Below are 22257 nucleotides of genomic sequence, written 5' to 3' on the forward strand. Positions count from 1 at the left end.
CCCGTTTATTTATCTCCCCAAAATCCAGAGGAGCCCACCTATGGAAGGCACCTGGTACCCTCTTTCTACCACTTGGGAAACAGCAAGGGTGAGAGGCAAGGAATTTTTACAGTGTTAAACCCCAGAACTCCCAGGCTCCTAGAGCCCCTTGCTCACACTAGCTAGCCTCACACAAAGGCAGAAAGGTACCTGCAGCTCATACTCAGGAACACATCTGGATCAATAGTCCACTTCTTGACTTCTCCAAAGGAGCTGGGAGAGAGCCAGCTCTTAACCACTCATCTCTCAAATGCTCTCTTCAGAAGTTTTCCCCTCACTTGCTGTAGCACCATTGGTTGTTTGTCTTCCTTCATTCTACCCTGCCTCCCTCCCCATGATCCTTTTCTGCCATTCCTCTCCCCCCGGCTTCAACCACAGCCCTTCCCAAACCAGACTAATGAAAGCTTTGTTTTCATTATATAAGCCCAGTGTATAATCAAATACATTTAAAAAATAACAAAACCATGGAACTGACAAGACATGTGTCTACCATCACCCCATATCCAAACACTGAGGTTTGAGCTTGGCTCAGGCATCCCTGAAAATGCCAGATGTGGATTTCCACAAACACAGAGAAATAGATCCATAGCTGCTGTAAACAGAATAAAGGTGCATTGTTTAAAGTTGCCTAGCAAATGCACACAGTAAATCGTAGATGCCTTGAGAAGAAAGTTGCAGACTTAGTCTGACAAACACTTAACGCACATGTTTAACATTAAGCAGTTGAGAGTCCCACCTTCAAGCAGGACATTCACAAGCTTAAAGTATCAGCCCAAGTATTTGAAGGACAGAAGTCTGTCTTGCAGGCAATTTCTGTTCTGAAAAGTGGTCCACATTTAGACCATAGATATCTCTGCACTAATTCAAATTGGGCACTTTCTTCCTTTTTTCTTTTTTCTTTTTTTTTTTTTAATCGTTTTTAAGTGTAACATTAAAAACACATTACACTCTCCTACAACTGAAATCAGCTAAATTGCTGAGGTCTAGCAGTGCAAGTGAAAACAGAATAGAACTTAAGGAATCATCCAGGCTAGGTTACAGGAGAAAAACATATATAGAATTCATGATTTCCCAGTTTCAAAATGGAGGGTCAGCATTATACAGTAAGCACTGAGCCCTGCTCCAGGGTGCTTTACCACACACAAAATAAATGCAAAGTCATCTCCTGTCCTGAGAACCTGACAGACCTGGACAGCAAAACACACTGGCAGACCCCCAGGAAGCCTCTTTCTCAGATGTTCTCACACCACAGAGATGTTGCACCTAGCTTAGACATCCACATGGAAGTCACATTCCCACAACCAGAGGTGTCCGGCATATGCTGAGCTCTGACTTGGCACAGCTGCATTGCTCGTGGCAAGTGAGTTGGCTAGCTGCAACAGCATGTTTTTGTCAGAGCAAAGGACTGAACTGCAGACATGTCAGGAGGAGAAAAAGCAAAACAAAACAAAAAAAAATGAATGGTGTTGGTGGGAAAATTAATAGAAAAATAAGGAAGCAAATGACTGGAGAATAGAAGTTCAAAACATCAGCTTTCTCCGTCTTCCTTCAAGCTCAATTCTCTTTGCTTTTAGGGTCTCATTGTTGGCTTTGTTTGTTTTTGTGTGTATATATTTTTGTTGTGTTTTTGTGTTTTGTTTTGTTTTTTTTAACTGTTCTTACACCTAACTTTATTTCCAGAACAATTTTCTATATGGAAATAAAACACTTCTGAATTGTTCCTTCCTCAAAACTTTAACTTGATTTTTATGCAAGGAAGGGGACTGCAAGAAGCATAACTCTTATTTCACAATAAGTAAAACTCTCCTGCGGGGTCTTTGTTCATGATAATACATTATGGGAAAAAAAAAGAAAAAAAAAAGAACTACAAACATATTACTAGCAGTACAATAAATAGCATGTGCAAAATGTACAGTATAATAAATACACTACAGGGACTACTTACCGAGTCTCTTCCACTCCATAACCATCATCAACCGTCTTCTGTGGTTTGGCACATCAAATATTTGCTATGTACTTTACCATTTTAACAGCACTGCAAATCCTTGGGTGGACAACAAACAAATGCTGTACATTATTTTGTCAATTGTTGCCTTGTATATTCAACATCTGACCTTACCTCCCCCTACAGTTCAACGTGTAGAAATACCAATAAAATACATTGTTTATTTCCAGTGGGTTTTATTATTTAATAGGTCTGTCTCACTGACAAACCAAAGGATTTCTCTTTTAGGGGAGGTCTCTGAGGAAATCTACACCATTAGGAGACAAGGACTTTGGACATAATTTTGAGAATCATTTCTGTTAAAGAAATGTTTTGCAAGTTGCGTTAGCAAATACAGCTCCATTATCTCAAGAATAACATAGTACTTTCTGTATTACCGTGGAAGAGCAGAAATACAAATGATCCCCATGCACTCCTTAAACGTATCACTGAGGAAAAACACACCACCTGCTAATCAGTGAATGTGACACTAACACACATACACACCCCAGATAGAGCCATCTACACAGGTAAGGGAGTAAAGAGAGGAGAAGGTGCAGGGAGGCAAGATGGGGACACTTATTCTTGCCATATGCTTGGCTGGACCACAAAATCTCAGTAGCTGAATTCCAGAGCAATTTTCAATACTGAAGGTGGATCAGTCCATTTCCTAGTAGGCTGGTCACCCTGTAAGAGCTTTGTCATTCAGGTCTGCCACAAACCTGTCAAAGGAATCAGCCCCATTACAAATTACAGGATACTATGTCTTATCCAAGAATGAGTAGAGAAATAACGAAACAAATGAAATGAATCCAAGTGAATGGAAATACAGAAGAAAGAGAATGAGGTCCCTCTTGTACAGGGACTATAAGAAGTTAGATTGCTAAGAAGGCTTCAACTTGTGATATCATGCAGATGCTGGCAGAAGGGAAGGTGATTGCCAGCTTATTGAGTATAACGTAGTCAGGAGCAATCCATAATGAGTAGGAACCATATCGTGAAATGATGTCAAGTGGCCCTGGCTCTGATCAGTAACAGGTGATTAGAAATTGTACTAGAGGGAGAATAGAGTTCCATCCAATTTCTTATCAGCAGATATGACATTTTCTCACCAGTTCTAAGGAGCTTCCTCTGCTTGCCTGGCATGGATTCAAGCTGGAATCCACAACAAGAATACTTGGTGGTACAAGCAAAGCACAAACTTTTCACTCCATACTTGTTTTTAAGTAAATTTCCTGCAGTAAATAATAAGAATGAATTCACAGAAACTTAAGGGGTAGGTAAAAAGAAGCATGTCTGAAATAAAAAAAAAAAATACAGTCCATGTTTTATTCTGAAAAATAAAATCAGGAAATCAAAACACACATAGCATGCATAAGCTATGTATGTAACATAAGAACTATTATTATTGTTATTATACGCCAGTCATAATGTCCCTAAAAAACCTTGTCAGTTCTCACGGATCTGAGTTCCTATGGAAACAGCTTTTATTAAGTACTGGTTTTAAAACTGTTGTTTAGCATATTCCAGTTCCTTCTAGGTCACTGTTTTTTTCTGAGATACATTAACGTCTAGTAATAACAGCTCCCGTAGTTCAGCACAAACATTTAGGATTTTGCTCTCTCTCATGAAAGAGAGCACTTCTAAGCGTTACATCAGCAAAGCTTTTACCTCACCATTCTGAAATTATGTTTGTGAAAATACATACTCTGTGGCATCTAGCCGTCTCTATTTGTACTCAATTTTAATCTTTCAACAGAAAGTGCATTCATAGCTAGTGCATTTCTGGAGCATTTAAATTATCGCTATTCAATGTGATATAACCTCTTTCCTAAAGGTCAGCTGAAATTTAAAGTCTCTCCTTTCCTTCCCTTACCTTCAGACTGTATTTAGATCTGCACAGCCAACCGTATATTATTGAAAAACTCCTTGTAGAAATTTGGTCAATTCTATTTACAGATGTGATAACCATGCACCAAAGAGTGACCTCAAGGCTTGCTTTCAGCTATTTAACTCAAGGAAAGTAGCCACTCTATCACTCTTCTGTTAGCAGATTGATTGCAAATGGACTCTTGCCAATGCTAAACTGATCCAGTTTAAGGATGGATGTTAAGTCCAGACATTTCTTTGAGGAGACTGTTTTCTTCTGTGCCAGCAGCTAGGCTTTCATCTCAAAAAAATATGTGAATGTCCAGAGTTCAGTGTTGTGAGGATAAGTTCTAAATACAGAAGCAAATATTATCTGATACTGAAATGTGTGACTCAAACTGGGAAAAAAAAAAAAAAAAGCTCAAATAATACCTTTTAAGAAGTAGAACCTGAAAGTCACCTCAAGCTATGTCAACACCAAACCCAAATGATGGTCCATAACTTAAGACAAGTAAATATGTCTTAAGCATATTACAAAGTTTTCAACATTCTTTTGAGAATGATTTTCTGATTTTAGTGGCTTAATATGTCAACAGGTATTCAGCATTACTGTCAGCAGGAAGGTACCCCTCAACCACTTACTAGATTCTCTACAGTCCTTTTGCAGGCAAATTTACAGAAAGGCTTTTGGCTCCCCAAAAGTCTACAGTCTTAGTTAAGAAGCAATGAATATAACCAACAGGAAACTGCATTAAAGAAGACAGAAAACTTCGAAGACCCCTAGATTTTGAAGTCCAAAAAGACATCTGACTGTATAATACAGGCCACAGAGTTTCATCCAGGTAGTTTTGCACTGAGTCATATCATTTCTGTTTGAATAAAATATATCTTCCATAAAGGCATTTAGTTTTATTTACAAATGTCAAGAGAGAGAGAATTCACTTCTCTCCTGGGTAGTTTGTTCCAGTGGTTTAAGCCAACAACATTTCCAAAGCCTACAGAATGAAGAGATGCTTTCTGCACTTATATAATTCAAACCCTCATCTATGCAGACATAATTTCATTAAAGTCAACAGACCTAAGTCATCACTGAATTAAGCCAAACATTTTAAGTTCCATTGACTGACATTACAGAACATTTTTTTCAAGCCAAGAACCCCCCAAGACATTTACTTGTTTGACAGGGAAGAGGAAGATGTGTACCAATTTCTCACAGAGCACTGGCTTCAGTAGATAAGAACTAAAAAGATTTGGGTTTTCAATCAGCATGGTAAGTGTGGTTCTTCAAAAACAACCCAAAAAGACATGGCTATACTTCACTGGCAAGAAAACTCATGATGGGTCTGGTACAGCTTGGAAAGAAAGTCAAACATTTGTTAAAGAACTAGATGATCTAGCTGTGGAGGTTAGCATGGAACAGAGAACACAGTGGATGCTTGTTCTCAGTGCAAAATCATCCTTTCTCCCTGCTTTGCAAATCTCTTAATATCTACTCACTTTTTGAGTGATTTTGCATTGTCTTTCTTCAATATTTTCCTACTACCACTGTCTTCATTCATTACATTGTAAATATGGGTGTCAGACTCTCTTCAGATGTTTCCAATAAACATCTGTTTAAGTGCAAGGATGTATGTGGTGGGTTCCTCATAATCACAGTCATCAGTAAACATTTAACAAAAAGTCAGAGCTAGCCTACTGCAAACACCTCCTGCCACAGGAAGTGTTACAATTGCATTCAACTCCTGTTTGTCTTAAGACAGCTGGCCTTCAGAAGGCAAATGGAAGTTACAACACTTTCTTGCAAAGAAGCCCGTAATAACAGCCTCCTCCATCAGCCAAAGGTTATAGTTCTGCTGAGAAGAGCAAGAGTTAAAGATTGTTTGGTACTTGCTAGATATAAAAACAGGAGCACAGGAAAGCAAAGGCTCATGAGCAAAAACAGGTGGAATGAAGAAGAGTACAATGAGGGAAATTAATCTAAAAATTCATGTAACAGATTATGTCATCTCTGTCTCAGTTAGATCACCCTGTAAAGTACCATATTGCAGGCTACATCTTTTTTCCTATTAAGTTCTATGCAATGGGGCAACAGTCCTTTTCAGTCTTTCTAGAGCATGGTACAACAGTGTTAGAAGGTGTACAATGGCTGGGTTCATGGAGAAAATTAATAGGGTGACCAGTATTGCAAATCCAGGTTCCGCCCTGTCTACCATGGAAGTAAGGATTATTAAGCATTTCTTCTCGTACCTCATAAAATGATTCTACTGGGAATAGGCATGGGGAGAGCAACTTTTAACAGCTTAAATGTCACTGTACTGCGTGTTTCTCTGAAAATTCACAAAAATCTCTTGCACAAGCTTAATTACACTTATCCATGCTTCTTAAGGATAAACCTTAAAAACGTTTCTATTAGGACTAGTCTTTGTCTACACTTGGGACATTAAGAGGAATATGAGGAATATCCTGATGTTGAATGTAAAATCGGTACTTGGAACTCTAGAAATTTCCTTGTCATTTTGCCTTTAGACACAAGATGGCAGCAAGAAATTCATTTCAAGCATATGCTTCCATTAACTGAAGTGTTACCTGGCAGTTAATGTTAAGAATGTGGGTTAGGTTATTATGACTATTTGATGGAAGTCTCCACAAACATTTACACCCTCACACTGTTCTTGATTCACCTGTGACCCTGAATTCTGCTGTTAAGTCTGGTCATAATGACCAAGCACCTATTGCATGGGGCGTGCAGCCACACACAAAATATACCTATGGGAAATGCAGATGTCTAAGGAGTGCCAAGCATAGTCCCTGTCCTAGTGGCCATAAAACAGGACAGAAATCATTCATCAAGTCTTACTTTATTATTTAGCCTTTTCTTCTTTACTCTTCCCTAGCGTGATGTTTTCTTTCTCATAGTTTTAGCCTTTAGGATCTATAGTCTTTATCAGCCCTGGAGAATTTGTTTCTAATCTTCATTTCCCCAACCTACAATATTCTAGTATTTGTCTGATCCAAAGTACCAAGCTTAGAGTTATTCAAGAAAGGAAGACTTTTCAAGTTCCTGAATTTCTTTGTCAGAAGGAGTTTCTTTCCTTTAAATTTAAGTCAAAAGTGATTTTCACAATTACAGAGAAACATTATCTAATTTTATTCTACTGGTAAGTGAATACATGAAAAATTAAGATCTTTAGCCTACTTCTCCAAAGTTCATCGGTATTTGTGGGATATTCACAATTTTTGCTGATAAGAGAAACTGCTCCAAGATCCCCTAAGACATTGCTCTATAACTAAAGAACCAAGCTTGCCACCTACAACCTATGACAGAAACACATGCTCTATGGATCAAAGGAGAACACATATAATACATAGACCACAGTACCATATTTGAATTTAAAGGATAAAGCAAGCTAAAGTTTTGAGGGCTATCTATCTCAAAATTATTGTACAGACAATCTCTCACAAGCAAGCTTGCGCTATACATGGAAGTCATGAAACAAAGTGAGGAACGGAAAAGACGTTTCCTTAGTCCCTTGGACAGAATCACCCACATGCTTAGCCTCTGAGCAGAGGCATGACAAACCAGCCTGGGGCTCCTTGGGTGTGGAAGTGATGTGTGGCTACAGGTAGTGACAAGAGTTGACTCTGCCCAAGAAGCAGGTCTTGTCAAATAGATGACCCAGAGTATACCATCCAAGCTGGTAAGCTGGAGCAGCACACTTCGTGCTCCAAGTAAGCCAGTGCTGCAATCATTCCCACCACACCTAATGCTGAAGTAACACAACTAAATTACACTGAGTACAAAATCTAAGAAATTGTAATAAAGGTACCCATATACACATCTATTTTTACCCATCTGCCTCCTATATGGATTAAACTTCCTGATAAAGAACGTATATTTTAATTATACAACCCTTAAAGAGATGTATGTCTGTCTACTTTATTGCATATTTCCATTGTCTTTCTTTAAATCATTTTCTTCGAACTGCTAGTATCTGTTTTTTAAGTGTCTTGTTAAAACAAAACTGTTCGGGTCAGTCCAAAAATACTTATTTAGTGCTTTAACTTCTCAAAGCAAATATTCTGTCTTCATTGTAGCCAAAGATCTCACCCGACATTACAAGGACACACAGCTATTATAACATCTTGTTTGGGACACATGCAATATACAAGTATACAGAAAATTTGGCCTTATATCTAAAGCTTGTTAGTGCTTTTCCCCTCAGAAGTCTTCCAAAGAAAACATCTCACAAGATTAATGAATATTCTCTTTGTTAAAAACTTTCATTTTCTCTGTTCAAGAGGAACAATTTCCAGCTAGTAATTAATCTGCACTATGGTTCAAGGACAGAATTATTTACTTTCAATCTTGGAATGCCGGAGATTGAAAACACATTTTCATCAGATACTAACAATAATGAGAGGGGTGGTGAGGTCTGAAGACCTCAGGTGAAATTCTTAAAATAGTCACCAAAAACTGAGTTTGACTTTTTTCCCGTATTAATGTTAAAATTTTCACTGGGCTTTAGTATGTCTGTCTCACCCTAAATAAACCCTCAATGACCCCAAGGTTTACCTTTTTCTTGGAAGCAGTCCTAATGTTCCCATTAATACTAAGAAAAGGTGAAGTATGAAAATTATATGATTGGTTGGAAATCTATTCTTTTTTCCTCATGAATATTATTTCCAGCATAACATTTTAGCGATCTTGCACTTACTCTTTTCTATTCACTAAGTTCTGAAGAGCTTCTTATTTGACCTATGTCTGAAAAGCTAAAGACTGAATTGCACTTATAACTTTTCCAGATAGCAATTCCTATTTTTAGAACATTTGTTTTCATCTGCTATATATAAGAAAGCTAACACCAGAGGAGTAAAAATCCCTCTCAGCAATCTAATTACTGCAAACAAATTCCTGGGGCCTGGAATTCACACCCCTTTTTTCTTCCTTGAAGGTCATGCAAATGTTGTCATGACCTGAAACCTTCACACCTTCTTCTGGTACAGGCAAAAGACAGAACCACAGGTGTCATTCCTATCTGTAATCATGGGAGAAAATTCCTAGCAGTCACAATAAATTGCTGTTCATTTCTGAGGACAGCAAGATTTTTGATTGACCATCTTAAGCTACATACCATGGAAGGAAAAGCATGAACATGCTACAGGGATACCTCACCTGGGATAACTCTCAGACAGCCAATTTTCCAATGATGCAACACAAAGCTGCAGGAGGAGAAGAGCCAAGGCCAAGGTTCAACCAGCATTGCATCTGCTTGGAGAACAGAAAGCTGTGTCAGAATTTTCCATATGCCCAAACAGCTCTGTACTTGGTACAAAGCCTTCATCCACTGAGGTGAGTAAATATGAATCGGAATAGGATTAAGCCATAAATCACACAATTTATAAGATCAACCAAATAATGTAAACTTTATTTTCTCTTCACAGGTACTTTTAAACAAATTCTGCTCAGATATTATTTATATGTGCTTTCCATGAATGTTCAACTGATCATATGGTACAAATAAGTGAGGTTTTGAATCAATGCACAAATATTCATAGGAACAATATTTTAAAACTACATGATGAACAACAGTACCAGGTGCTCAAAAATTTATCCAATTTGGTAGCAGAAACTGTTTACTGTCTACCAGAAATTTACTAATTAGTTAAACATCACCACTTCAGTTTCAGATCTTACTGAGTCAGTGTTCCCAGGGAAATTATCGATATCAATCAAATTTGGAGTAATTTTCTGATTACAAAAATTGGTTAAATCAGAATAATGAATAATTCAAAGTAACTGCTTTGTTCATATAACATATTGAAGTGAGAATCTACATTTATCAGATAAATTATTCATTGCAAAATTACTCATTCTGTTCTGCCAATACGTATCACATATACAGACTAAATTACTAGAATTATGGCTTAGGAAGAAAACCTCTTCTGACCTTAGCTTCCAGTTTCAGCACGATCACTTAGTCAAACATAGAACTTTGAGGTTATCATTAGGACAATGTCAGATATCAAAGAAAATAAATGTAGTCTGGAAAAAAAAAAAACACTTAACCTAACAATACATCTTAAATTAAAAACAATTTAAACAATTAAATTAAAAACAGCTTAATAAAACAATTGATATACCATTATTGAAATAATAGCCTGTTCTGGACAGAAAAGGGTATTATAAATTATTGAAGAAGGAGATATTTATTGCAGAGTATAAATACTGTAGGCACAACATTTTTGAAAACTGATATGAGATGTTGCAAGAATGTAGGAATCTCTAATTTTGATTACACCCTGAGACTGAATTACTTTAAAAACTAGGACAAAAAGAATCTTGAAATATTGGCTCTTTCAACTCCTTTGTCTTATTCAAGTATATCTAGTGAATCAGATTCATTAGTACAGATTACCTGTAACAGCTGATATAACACTGTTTTGTTAGAAAACAGCTCAATTCAATAAATATTGAGTATGGAAAAAATAATTTTTCAAACCATAAGACATCATTAAAATGATATTTTAAACAGGAGAGGGCTCTTATTTAGTGCCTGACAACTAACAACTGTGGTTCATATTATTTTGCCTAGACCTTTTTATATTCAGGGAATACAAAAACTGATCAAATTCAAATGAAGTCTGATTTGCAAGCACAAAAGTAAAGCACAAAGACAAAACGTATTAATTTCAGAAAATGCAAAAATTCCCTACAAGGATACTTGACAATAAGATAATAATTAAAGAAACTGTTACAGCTATGGAATGATTCACACAACAATTCATGTTTTCCTTCAACCTCTATCTCTTAGAGTCCTGTGATTATTAAAGTATAGAAAATTAATTTCAAATAAAAGAATAATTAAATATCTAGCATTTGCAGCTGCGAAACAGTCTTAGTAATATGAAGACAGTGTTTTAAAGAATTAGAAACTAGACAGCAAGAAAAATGAAACAATAATATATTATTAAGAGAAACACCCTCATATTTGTATTGAGACTAACTTGATTCATGATTTTTAATGTTTGTTAAGCAGGTTGATTTCAATTGACTGGACAACTCACATATTATATCATAAATACATTTCTTGAAAGCCGTAGTTTAACAAAAAGTAGAAAACATATTAGTCAGTGGTTTTGGTTTCATTACAGTATGAAGGTTTTTCTGATTAAATCTTATTTGAGAAAGACATGATATAAGACAAAAATACCCAGTAGACAGTACTCTCTCTTGTCCAAGTGCATTTGCAGTGAGTTATTAATGCAGCCACCATGGAAATATTTTTCTATGTATCAGAAAAGCTTCATTAAAATTAGGAGCTGAAAAAAATACCCTGTATTAGAGCATCTGTGCATGGTTTTATTTATATTAATGGCCCTATCCTGTTATTCAAAATTCTACATGATAATGTTTTGTTCTACAGAAGTCCCACAAAAATAAAAATTAAAAAATAAAAATAAATTACTAGACTTAGGTACAAAAATGTAAAATATTATAGCACTACTGAAGTCAACAGCTGTTTATCCCATAGCTTAAATGGAGCTAGGAAAAGTAAGACTTGCAGAAATTAGTAATAGGTAGATCCTTCTGTCTTAAGCATATCCTAATACCACGCTTTTTTCATGGAACTTTCTAAAATCTGAAAGTTTGCTGTTGCAAAGGAAGAAATACAATATCAGCTCCATCTTTGCTGTGACTAAATTAATTAAGTAGATAGAAAAATAAATCCATCCATATATATATACATACATACTGAAATATTTCAAGCCAGCATATATCAGGAAAATAAATACAAAGGCTATCCTCTTAAACATGTAAGTTGAAATGTTTTATTCTGCAGTGGCCATTTTAAAAATAAGTAGTTCAAGCGCTAGGCTTGAAAATAAAGTAAACAATGAAAAACATGAGATGAAGGAAATGCAATTTAAAAATATTGTAAACCAGCCAAAATTATATACCCCTAACTGAATAAGCAAGATACTGTGACAGACAGGCATGTACTATTAGAAGCAACACACTTCATTTTGTACAAAGTGTTCCTTCAGCTTGTCAGCGAGTAAAGAAAAAACACCAACCAGGAGTCTGAAATGGCTTATTCACCACATAAGGAAACGTGTTGAGCTGGATTAACCACCAATTGAAGAATTTTATCCAGGAAGCTGAAGATGCTTGGAAACTGGATGAGTAAAATGAAAAGAAGGATTTTAAAATATTTTAGAATATTTGTACTTAAGGGGAAATAAATAAATAAATAAATAAACAAGGATAAACTTACAAAAATTACAAATATCCTATCAAAAACAATTTATTCACTAAGACAACTGGTGGAATATAATCTAGATATTGTTGTTATAAGATCAGTGTACAACTGCATGAAAAAAGTGACTCACAATGGCTCATTTTAAAACTAGAAGAATATGCTTGAAAAGATCTCAGCACAGTTAAAGTCATTAATAGCTCAGTGGAATGGGAAACACTCCTAAAACCTGGGCAGAGCACAGAAGTAGAATAGAGTGCAAGCAATTTGCAAGAGAAGATTTAGCGTAAGGGTGATAAATTGGGGAGGGAGACAGACAAAATCATCTAAATTAAATTTTATAAAGTACAAAGTTCTGTATTGGAAGAGAAACTCAAATATACAATATCAAACAGGGAAGGCTAGAAAAAAAAAGGACTGGGTATGTTGGATTCTGGACTGAATATGAGTCAATTGCTGATGAAGGTTTCAGAACAGAATATAATTCTGTGTTTATTAAAAAGAAAGCTCTACATAAAACATGGAAAGAAATTATTCCACTCTACTAATGACTGGTAAAACCTTAGCTACATCTATTTTTGTCTCTCAGCTTTAAAAAGATGTGGTAAACTGGAAAGAGTCCTGAGGAGAACAAAGAACAATGCAAAATTTATAAAATATGATCTATCAGGAAAAACAGAAGATTGAAGACAGGATGATAAACATCAACCAATGTTTACTTTACAAATTTTGAAGTCATCACTTATCCTGTTTCCATCAAAGGATGGCAAGAAGTAATCAGCTTCATGTGTGACAGAAGACTTAGATTAGTTGTTAGGAAAAACCTTCTTAGCTGTTAAAATAAAGCCTACAGAGGGAGAAAGGCAGCTCCAACAAGTACCCTTAAGGTAGGTTCAGGAAGGCTGGTAGGAGAAGTAACCACACCATTGTTGTGTCATGAAGCAAAACTTTTTCAGCTGAAAATGAGGTAACTAAAATGAATACAATGGGGATAGGAAGATGGAGACACTGGCTCTCCATCAAATAGCTTCTTTCACTCACAGTCTGAATTTACAACCTTCAAGTACTTGTGGCCAGTACCTTTACTGGATAAAATCAGTACAGCTTGAATGGCTCAAATATTTTCTTGGTTGGTACCAGACCTTGTCCTTTGTCTATAAAATGAAAAGTGGGAAATGCCTTTAAAAAGAGAAGTCTGTGGACAACCTTGGTTGATATCCTTGTACCAGTGGCTGATCTCCTCCATCTTAACAAAGTATCATGACAGAGAGTGCTTCTACATCAGGGAAGTACCCTCTTAGGTTTCAAAATATCTTTTCCTCTCAGCTACAACTATGGTGACATCTGGCAGTCATCCTCTTATCTTTCCCTTTTACAGACCAATCAGGTTTATGGTCTGACCATGGTAGGCAAATGCATCAGACAGGAAGATACCAGTAGCAGCAAAAGACACACCAACATTCACCAAATGAGGCATAAGCATATTAAATCTGTAACCCTGCAGCTGCATTAGAAATATTTATTTGCCTCCATCTTGGTATTCTGGCCAAGCAGATCCATTTGGATTTGTAAATAGTCTGGTTAAAATGAGCTGTTTTTCTTAGTAGTTGATTTTAAAGTTTCCTCTTGTAAGGAAATTTTCTTGTTGTTTTGCAGATAAAAATCAAATACATTTTGAAAAGACTGTCTACGTGCGTGGGGGCAGAATAATATTTTGACAGAGGAAATGTCTATGTTTCTCTGCTTCATGCTCTGCCAAAGTCACTCACCAAGGTATGGGGGGGGGGGAGGGGGGGCGGGGGGAAGGGCAGGCCTTTGGATTTATACACTGTTTGGCTATGATTCTTCCTGACTTGAGAAGGTTCTTTGGGAAGTATTGGCTTCAACGAACACATGTATTGTCTATGTTTCTCTTTGGTTAATCAATTTGATTGGTGCTCTTACAAATGTGGAAAGCCTTATTTTTTAAGAGATAATGCTTGACAACCTGTCCAATGCTCACCTCTTTAATCTCCTATTCTGGGCTATAGTCACTGCTTGAGTGTTCTACAATGAGTAGACTGCAGTGCAGGATGCTCTTTAGGTGACAGCAGATGTCTCCTCCAGTCCAGGATCTAGTCAGAAGGTGTAAAGGTATTATCCAGTCTACCAGTCCAGTCTAAATAATGTCATCATGGGATGGCTCACATTCTACATAAGATCTGTTGATAAGATTGATTTTCATGTTGTTGTTCTGCTCTTAGACAGTTAAAAGTATGGTTTTGGCCATTTGTTCCTTGGTCTCAAACCTGAGGTGCCCCAGGGTGGTAGCTCACTAGTTGTCCTGACATATTACCGGATCTGTGTGGCCAAACTGCTGGACTTTAAATACCTTACTCAAAAACTCAGCTGCTCAGCTTGCAGTCCCACCCTACACAAAACCTCTCTCTGTCCCCATTTGACCTAGAACATTAGAGAGGATGAGAGGGTTTGTCAGATGCCTCACCAGATGCTGCCAGATGTCAGATGCCTTGCCAGAGTTTACCCTGCAGCTGTTGGGCTGTCACAGCTCTTTCTTTAACCTGTTCCCAACATGATGCAATTACATCCCACCCCTCTCTCAGAGCAGCTTCTCCAGTTCCAGGCAAAGCTGAAGCTTTAAGAAACGGTAAAACTTTGGGCATCAAAGTGCAATGCAGGCACAACAGCAACAGACAAAACAGACAATTTTTTAAAGCATTTTACCTAAAAGCAGGAAATGACTATGAAAAAGCACTGAAGCACTGCATCAGCAAAATGCTCAGAGATAAAATAAACACTGTAAACATAATACAGCCTTTCATAGTAGGAGAAAGACTGAGGGAGGAGGAACAGTACAGCCTTTGCTGTTTTGACTGGCATCACTGCTTGTCTCACTCTGACAGGTTGCCAGGTTAAGGTTTTGTTTTGAATCAGTCATTTCCCTTTGAACAGTGGCAACTGTTACCATTGTTACCCTGTTACACTGAATATAAAACAAAATTTCCACCAGCTTTCTTGCCATATGTTTATTCTAGGAGGCAGCAGGCATCTAGGATTTGGTAACAATCATAGTGAGGAAATATTTGCGGGACCTGTCTCAACAAAATAATTACCTCCATCACAGTAATATCATGCAGAATGCAACACTGAATTCACAACTGCTGTCCATGAAATCTAACCTGAGAAACCTAATGAAAGGTATTGTGTTTCTTTGTTTGTTTTAATTGATTGGTTATTGCTTCAAGGAACGTCTCTCTAAAGCATAAAGCACACACCTGAGGGATTACTCTTCAAACACTGTTGAGCATGTTTTAACTGCAAAAGCATTTAACAGATATTCTTGAAATAGTTTTTGCTTTGTCTCCACAATAAATCTAGCCACTTCCTGGTGAAAGCAGTTTCCCTTAGAAAAGTGATACAGGGGGCTTAAAACAGGGCTTCTTAAGGGTTTCATATTAGCACAGATTTAATTATGAAGGCATTTGAATGTCTCCAAAGTATCACGATTTCCTAATTACTTATGGAAAATATTTTATAATGAGGTGATATGTTTCTTATTTATTTGCAGTGCAGTTTGTTCTTCCTAATCCTTTAGATCTGAAGAACTAGATATAATGAAATCAGTGAAATCTCTCTTTATAAGAATTTTTACACTTAAATCAGATTATCACTATAGTGCTTAGTCATTTAATAAAGTAGTTCAATCATTAATGATTGCTCCCTCTTTTTGAGTTTCTAGAATGAATGGCCAGCATCAGTGAGACTACACCCCTAAAAAAAAAAAAAAAAAAAGTAAAATAACTAGAAATTACTAGAAGTGATTGAGAACACAGTACCCCAGTACCCATATGGTCTTCTGGACTTAAAAAACTTGAAGTCTGATGTAACATTACAAGCATTGGATTATAATTTATTAATAACAGCTTGTATTTTTGAAAGAATTTAGAGGAAGTAAACTCCCAAATCCAAATGCCTTTTAAAGGGAAATTATTGCTAAATCTCATAGGTTCTATTGAAATTCCAGAAAATCATTAAAAAGTAGGAGAGAAGAAAGATACATCATTTTGACCTTAAAAAGAACCCACTCTCAATAATATTGATATATTATACTGCTTGATATTGCATGGATTAAGTATATGTTTATGAATGAGAATGAGTGGTCTTCTTTAATCTTAGAATTTAGTCAACCTTCACACTCACCTTTTTTAACGTAAAATAATCTTCTTATATCAAAGTATTGCAGTTTGTTTATTATTCTGCAGGTAGTTAGATAATCACCTTCATCTTTAGTTGCATTTAATTCTTTGACCATTAACAGGAACAGTTTATGTGTGAGATTTATGTCATGCTGAGACAATTTTTACAAGATTAAGACACCAGAATGTGAAGAAAGCAGAGATTTTAGGAGGTAATCTAAAACAGGCAAGGACAGCAGAGTTGAGCATTTAATGAAATGGGGTGCATTCGGAAGAGTGTTGCCAGCAGGTCAAGGGAGATGGTGATCCTCACCTTTTGCTCAGCCCTGGTGAGGCCACACCTGGAGTATTGTGTCCAGTTCTGGGCTCCCCCGTGCAAGAGGGACATAGAACTACTGGAGAGAGCTCAGAGGAGGGCTACAAAGATGATTAGAGGACTGGAGCACCTGTCATAGGACAGGATGAGAGAACTGGGTCTGGTTAGCCCAGAAAAGAGAAGACTGAGGGGTGACCTCATCAATATGTATAAATATCTGAGAGGAGAGTGTCAAGAGGATGGAGCCAGTCTCTTTTCAGTTGTGCCCAGCAAGAGGACAAGAGGTAACGGGCTCAACCTGAAGCACAGGAGGTTCCTGCTGAGTATGAGAGGGCATTTCTTTACTATGAGGGTGACAGAACACTGGGACAGGTTCCCCAGACAGTTTGGGAAATCTCCTCTGGAGATATTCAAAACCCGCCTGGATGCCATCCTGCACAACATGCTCTAGGTGATCCTGCTCGGTAAGGGGGTTGGACAAAGTGATCTTCAGAGATCCCTTACAACCTCAGCCATTCTGTGATCCTGTGAAATTCTGATGTAGAGTATCATTAGAAAAATAAACACACACACACACACACAAAAGTATAACCTGGCAAAATTCCTCATTATGGCAATGGATCTGCCCTGGTAGGATTTACCTGTTTTTGTTTTAACAAGTAATTGGTCTTGTCTCTCTGACAAGTGATTTCTCTGGCCATGGAAGTTTGCCTTCAGTGTTTCAGTTGGAGGGAATCAGTTTTTAAGAAAAATGACTAGAAAAAAAAAAAAGATTAAAAAAATAAATGAAAAGAACATATCAGAAAGGGGCCAGTCTCCCCCTTTCACAGAAAACAATACAAGATAAGAAAGCTTTTTTACCTTATCACCTATTTGTTTTCAAGTTCCCAAGGTACATCAGGAAAAGCACCACAGAAAAGAAATAAGAGGAGGTAAAAGAGAAAGAACATATAACAGATTTTAAGATATGCACAGAAAAACACAAGTGTAAAATACACAAATTATATTCAAGTATTTTAGTTGTTTTCTTTTATTGACTAGTGCTGATGACTAACAAGCTTTTCATTCCATCACATTATGTGCAAGTAAAGTGTGTAACATTTGCAGATTCTGAACAATTGATGTGGTAAAGTAAGTTATGGCAAAATATGTATAAAGACCTTTGGACTGAAATATCTGTATCTTCTCAGTTAATAATTTTCAGTTAAAAATAAATAAATAAATAAAAATGACAGCTTCCTTATTAAAACCATGAAGTGATGTAGGACATCCTGACTCAAGAACTCCTTAAACGTAAAATAAACAGTATGTAAAGAGGACACACTTTGCTCTCTCAACAAAATGTTCCCATCTTTTGGATGGAACAAGGAAGCTGTATAAAGTTAGCTAAATGTCCCAGTAATCTAGGGAAGGAACTGGAAAATAACCCTGCCAATTGAAACTGCAGGAGTTCTTTTGGCCAACGTAATGTCAACACAGAGTCACTTTGGCCAACAAAGTGGGCTATGGGAACAACAACAAAAAATATGTAGTGTTGTCAAAAGTGCCCAAGAATATATAGGGCTACATTTTCCAAAGGCAGAAACCCTTTTCAGGCAGACAAAAGGATCAGCATGAATTATACACCTATATTTGCCAAAATGCCATATGCAAATGTCCAAGGGCAAGTGGGGAAAAAAAAAATGGAAAATGTCCAGTCCCCACTTCTTTTTTTTTCTTTTCTTTTTTTTTTTTTTTTTGTTTTCGCAGAGAGGATTTTCAGGTTCCCCAGTGTTCTGGGGATACAAAGTTCAAAATATACAAGTAAAAATCTGTGTATGTGTATAAATCTAAATGTCATTAGTGATATTGGCTCTCAGTTTGGCTCTGCACTGGAACTTTGAACATAAATCTAGCCTCTGTGTTCACTGCTATTAGTTGTGCTTGCATATGTCGGTTCAAGTTCTTGTATGAACAAACCAATCATTAAAGAAAAAGGGACAAAAGCAATTGAGAAGCCCCAGAATCTTCTATAGCTTAATTATCCTAGGAGTTGATGAGCCCCGCTGCTATCACTGGGAGAGAAGTAACATCTATTGAAGCCAGCAACCCTTATTGCAATAACTTAATTTGAGGATTGATATCCAAATATGCCAGATAGATGGGATGGTAGAAGTCTCTGAAGAGTTCTCTAGGTTTAGGGGATGAAACTAAATGTGACTTTAATCTTTTATTTCAGATCAGCTTATCCTTTGATGGAGCCTCTATACCTTCCCAAGCCCCTTAAATGAAATGGACTGTTAAGTCACAATACAGACATAAATAAATGCACTCATGCTGTTCAGTGACATCTGCTCCACCAAGAAGAATTGCCTAGCTCTGTTCAGAATAAGTCAGCTGTTCAATCAGCTGGAGTGAGCAGAAATGTCTGAAGAAATCAGAAATACAACAAATATATATTGCTCTCACATGAATCAAAAATGGCCTTTCCTGGCAAAAAGACAGGTATCCAACATGAAAGGATTGCTAACTGAAGATTGTATATCTCTCTGAAAGCATTTCCTTAGGGACATTTCTTTGGATCGAGGTGATGGGAAGGAGATTTGTCAGCATAAACTCTATATCCACAAGCAGTTTTCTGAGAAGTGGAAGTCAAAATGGCTTTGTGGCTTGCATGAGATTTACACTGAATATCTCTGCTGCCAAATGAAGATTCTTAACTCTGAACAATTTCTACACAGCCTGTGTTTCTTGAACTGGAGGGAATCAGTTGTTTACTTCTATATATATCCTTTTATGGTAAGTGGTAGTAGTATTTCTACAATAAATTGATCTCTTGCCCACCCCAAAATATAAAAATATTAAAAAATAAATAAAAATAATGAAAATAAATTGCTATGATTCAGACCTGATAAATACACTTAAGAAAACAAAAAATATAATCAAATAAATATACAGGCAAGCATTCAGAGAAAATGGCCACTTAATATGGCCTCTACCTGAGACCAATTTGTAAGATTCAAACTTGCATTCAGAAGAGCTTTAAAGGAACAAGTTCGGAAAAGAGTTTTGTCCAACTCTCCAAACCTGATTTTATTACACAGTAAAAAAAAAAAAAGCAGTTTAAACAAGGTCTGAGTTAAAATAATAACAATAATAATAATAATAATAATAATTAAATAATAACAATTATTATTATTATTATTATTATAAATCAGCAGAAGCAGCAAAGAGAAACATATAAGCAGAGAATATAGGAATAATTATGGTAATCATGGATACAGTTCAGTTACTGAAAGTATTTTATATAATCTAGTCAAAGAGGGTGAGGTAACAAAGGCAACTTAGCTACCAGGAAACCAGTGAAAGGTGGCAAGGTTACAAACCAGAGGAAGTGGAACCAATAGAAAAGGACATGAAATCAGACAGTAGAGATATACCAACACATGGTGGAGTGGCTGTCATCATTGGAATGCTGGTATTGAAATACATACCATTCTAACAGCTAGAAATAAAATTAAGAGTACTGCCACAGTTGAATAAAGACAACTTCTGCAAGTAAAAATTTTCAATAACATGGCTAAAACTGAAATTTTAAGGTCAAAATCAATTTGAAAGAAGTAATTTGAATTAGGGTCTGAATTTGGTCATTCCCTCACTTGGGTCAAATTTAAACCTGGATGAAGACCTCATCAAGAGTTTGCTGTATCATTATATAGACACATTAATTTCCCACACACAGACTGGAAAAAAAAAAACATGCTAACAAATATGGTAGGACCCATTTATTCCTGAATGTACTAGCCAACATATTTTTTCACCAAGTGTACTGTGACTAATAAGTTCCACTGTTTAAAAAAAAAAAAATAGTGGGGGGGGAGTTCTGGTCAGCTAGAAATGACAGAGCAAGCAAAAGAGCTGGACATAGAACTTAATCACAAGATTACTATGAGTCACCAGTATGATGATAAAATGTAATGTGATACTAGACCACAGAAAAACCAAAATATTTCCAACAGAAATAGGGTCATATTAAAATGGTGATGCAAGGTAACAATAAACAGCAGCCTCTCTATCTTAAGTTGTGTGCAAAGATGAACTCAGCTCAGAAGAGGTAGAAAGAAGGACCAGTCATACTTGTAGGGAACTGACAATCTTCTTTGGTAGGAGAGAAAAAAAATGAGAGCACAGACAAAATGTGGTTGTTCTCTGACTTATGTTAGCTCAAAGTAAGAACTGGAATGATAATGCTGGGAGGCAAACAAAGTCACCTGAATTAATTTAGGAAAGAAGAACAAACTTCCTTACAATCCACTGAGTAAAGTCTTGAAACAGCTTAACGAAAGGAGTGGAGGAGCAAAAGTTAATTCATTGAAGGATTAAGAAATTAGGGATGATCGCTTATTCAGTGTCCACCCATTATCATTAAACATATCTGCGATGCAGCTTTTCATAAACAGGTAGAGAACTACTCACAGAGAACAATTATTCAACAATTATTCATTATTCAATTATTCAAGTAAAATTTAGCATTTACTTAGTGCTTAGTTTGTTGTACTCTGTATAAAACTTTACTGATTTATATCAATATAAGACATTGTTTAATAAATTGGGTTGAGGGGCTGCACTGTAATAAGATTCACAAGACCTATGCTATGGAAAATGTGGGAAAAATATGAACCAAATCTAGTAGCACCAAATACTATTGATTAGCACTGGCTTTTCACAATGAAAAAGACTTCTCAATCCTTCCTTCCTCCCTATTAACCTCAGTTTAAAACATGACCATATAATAAAAGGGTCACATCTAGAAAACAGAAATGAAAACAGGTGTTTGATTTAACATATATAGTTTAAGCTGTGTTTAAGAGGTAATAGAAAACGACACAATATGTGCTGCTTTCTCCTCTATCTCAAAGCCAAGTCCAATACTGTATGCAACTCTGCCTGCAGGTAAAGTTCTCTTTTGGATTTTGCTGTGACAAAATGTTACAAAGTTTAAAAAAAACGAAGACTTCTATGTGTTATGTATGATGGACCTGTGGATGTACTGCTGTTAGTTGTCACTGAGTCAGTGGACATTTAAAACGAATGAATCATTTTATGACCACTAATATTTTCTGTAGCTCTGCAAGATAGAATAATGAGTTCAGCATTAAAATTGCATTATTTTTTTTTCAGGAAATTGTTTGGGAGTATGGCGTAAGAAAGGAATTTATTCTCAATTTCAGCTATTCATTTTGGCAGATGGACGTGGGGATATTTCAGCTTTCCCTGACTGTAGGGGTTGTAGCTTTTGCTGTATCAGGACAAGAGATGAGATATTGATTAAAACTCCAGTACAATATAGTTCTATATCCCTTCATTGAATATTCTTCCTTTATACTCCATATATGAGGACTAAAACCAGTAAAACTGATGTAATCATGAGAAAATTCAGGCTCAAGTTTGTAAAAAAAATACTGAAGTATCCTCTAAAATGCAAGCAGCTATTTGTATAATATTTTATCAGCAATATACAAAATTATGTAACCTAAAGAATTGTCATGGCTAGTGTCATAATTTCAGTGGTTGCCTGTACACCTTTCTGATATCAGTTAAACTTAGAATTGTCAC

At 36.3% G+C, this 22257-nt stretch overlaps 1 long non-coding RNA gene across 1 annotated transcript in view; it reads right to left on the minus strand.

Annotated features, from left to right (window-relative positions):
- Positions 1-22257, minus strand: part of LOC106047813 (uncharacterized) — a 207266-nt gene that overhangs the window by 94557 nt on the left and 90452 nt on the right. The window contains exons 8-12 of the long non-coding RNA XR_010832008.1: positions 17304-17417; positions 11969-12069; positions 9841-9935; positions 9066-9158; positions 1985-3258 (exon numbers count right to left, since the gene is read on the minus strand). This is a non-coding gene — a long non-coding RNA (uncharacterized lncRNA). The remainder of the gene's footprint in view (positions 1-1984; positions 3259-9065; positions 9159-9840; positions 9936-11968; positions 12070-17303; positions 17418-22257) is intronic.

The sequence above is a fragment of the Anser cygnoides genome, chromosome 5 (assembly GCF_040182565.1).
Source record: "Anser cygnoides isolate HZ-2024a breed goose chromosome 5, Taihu_goose_T2T_genome, whole genome shotgun sequence".
Taxonomy (NCBI): Eukaryota; Metazoa; Chordata; class Aves; order Anseriformes; family Anatidae; genus Anser; species Anser cygnoides.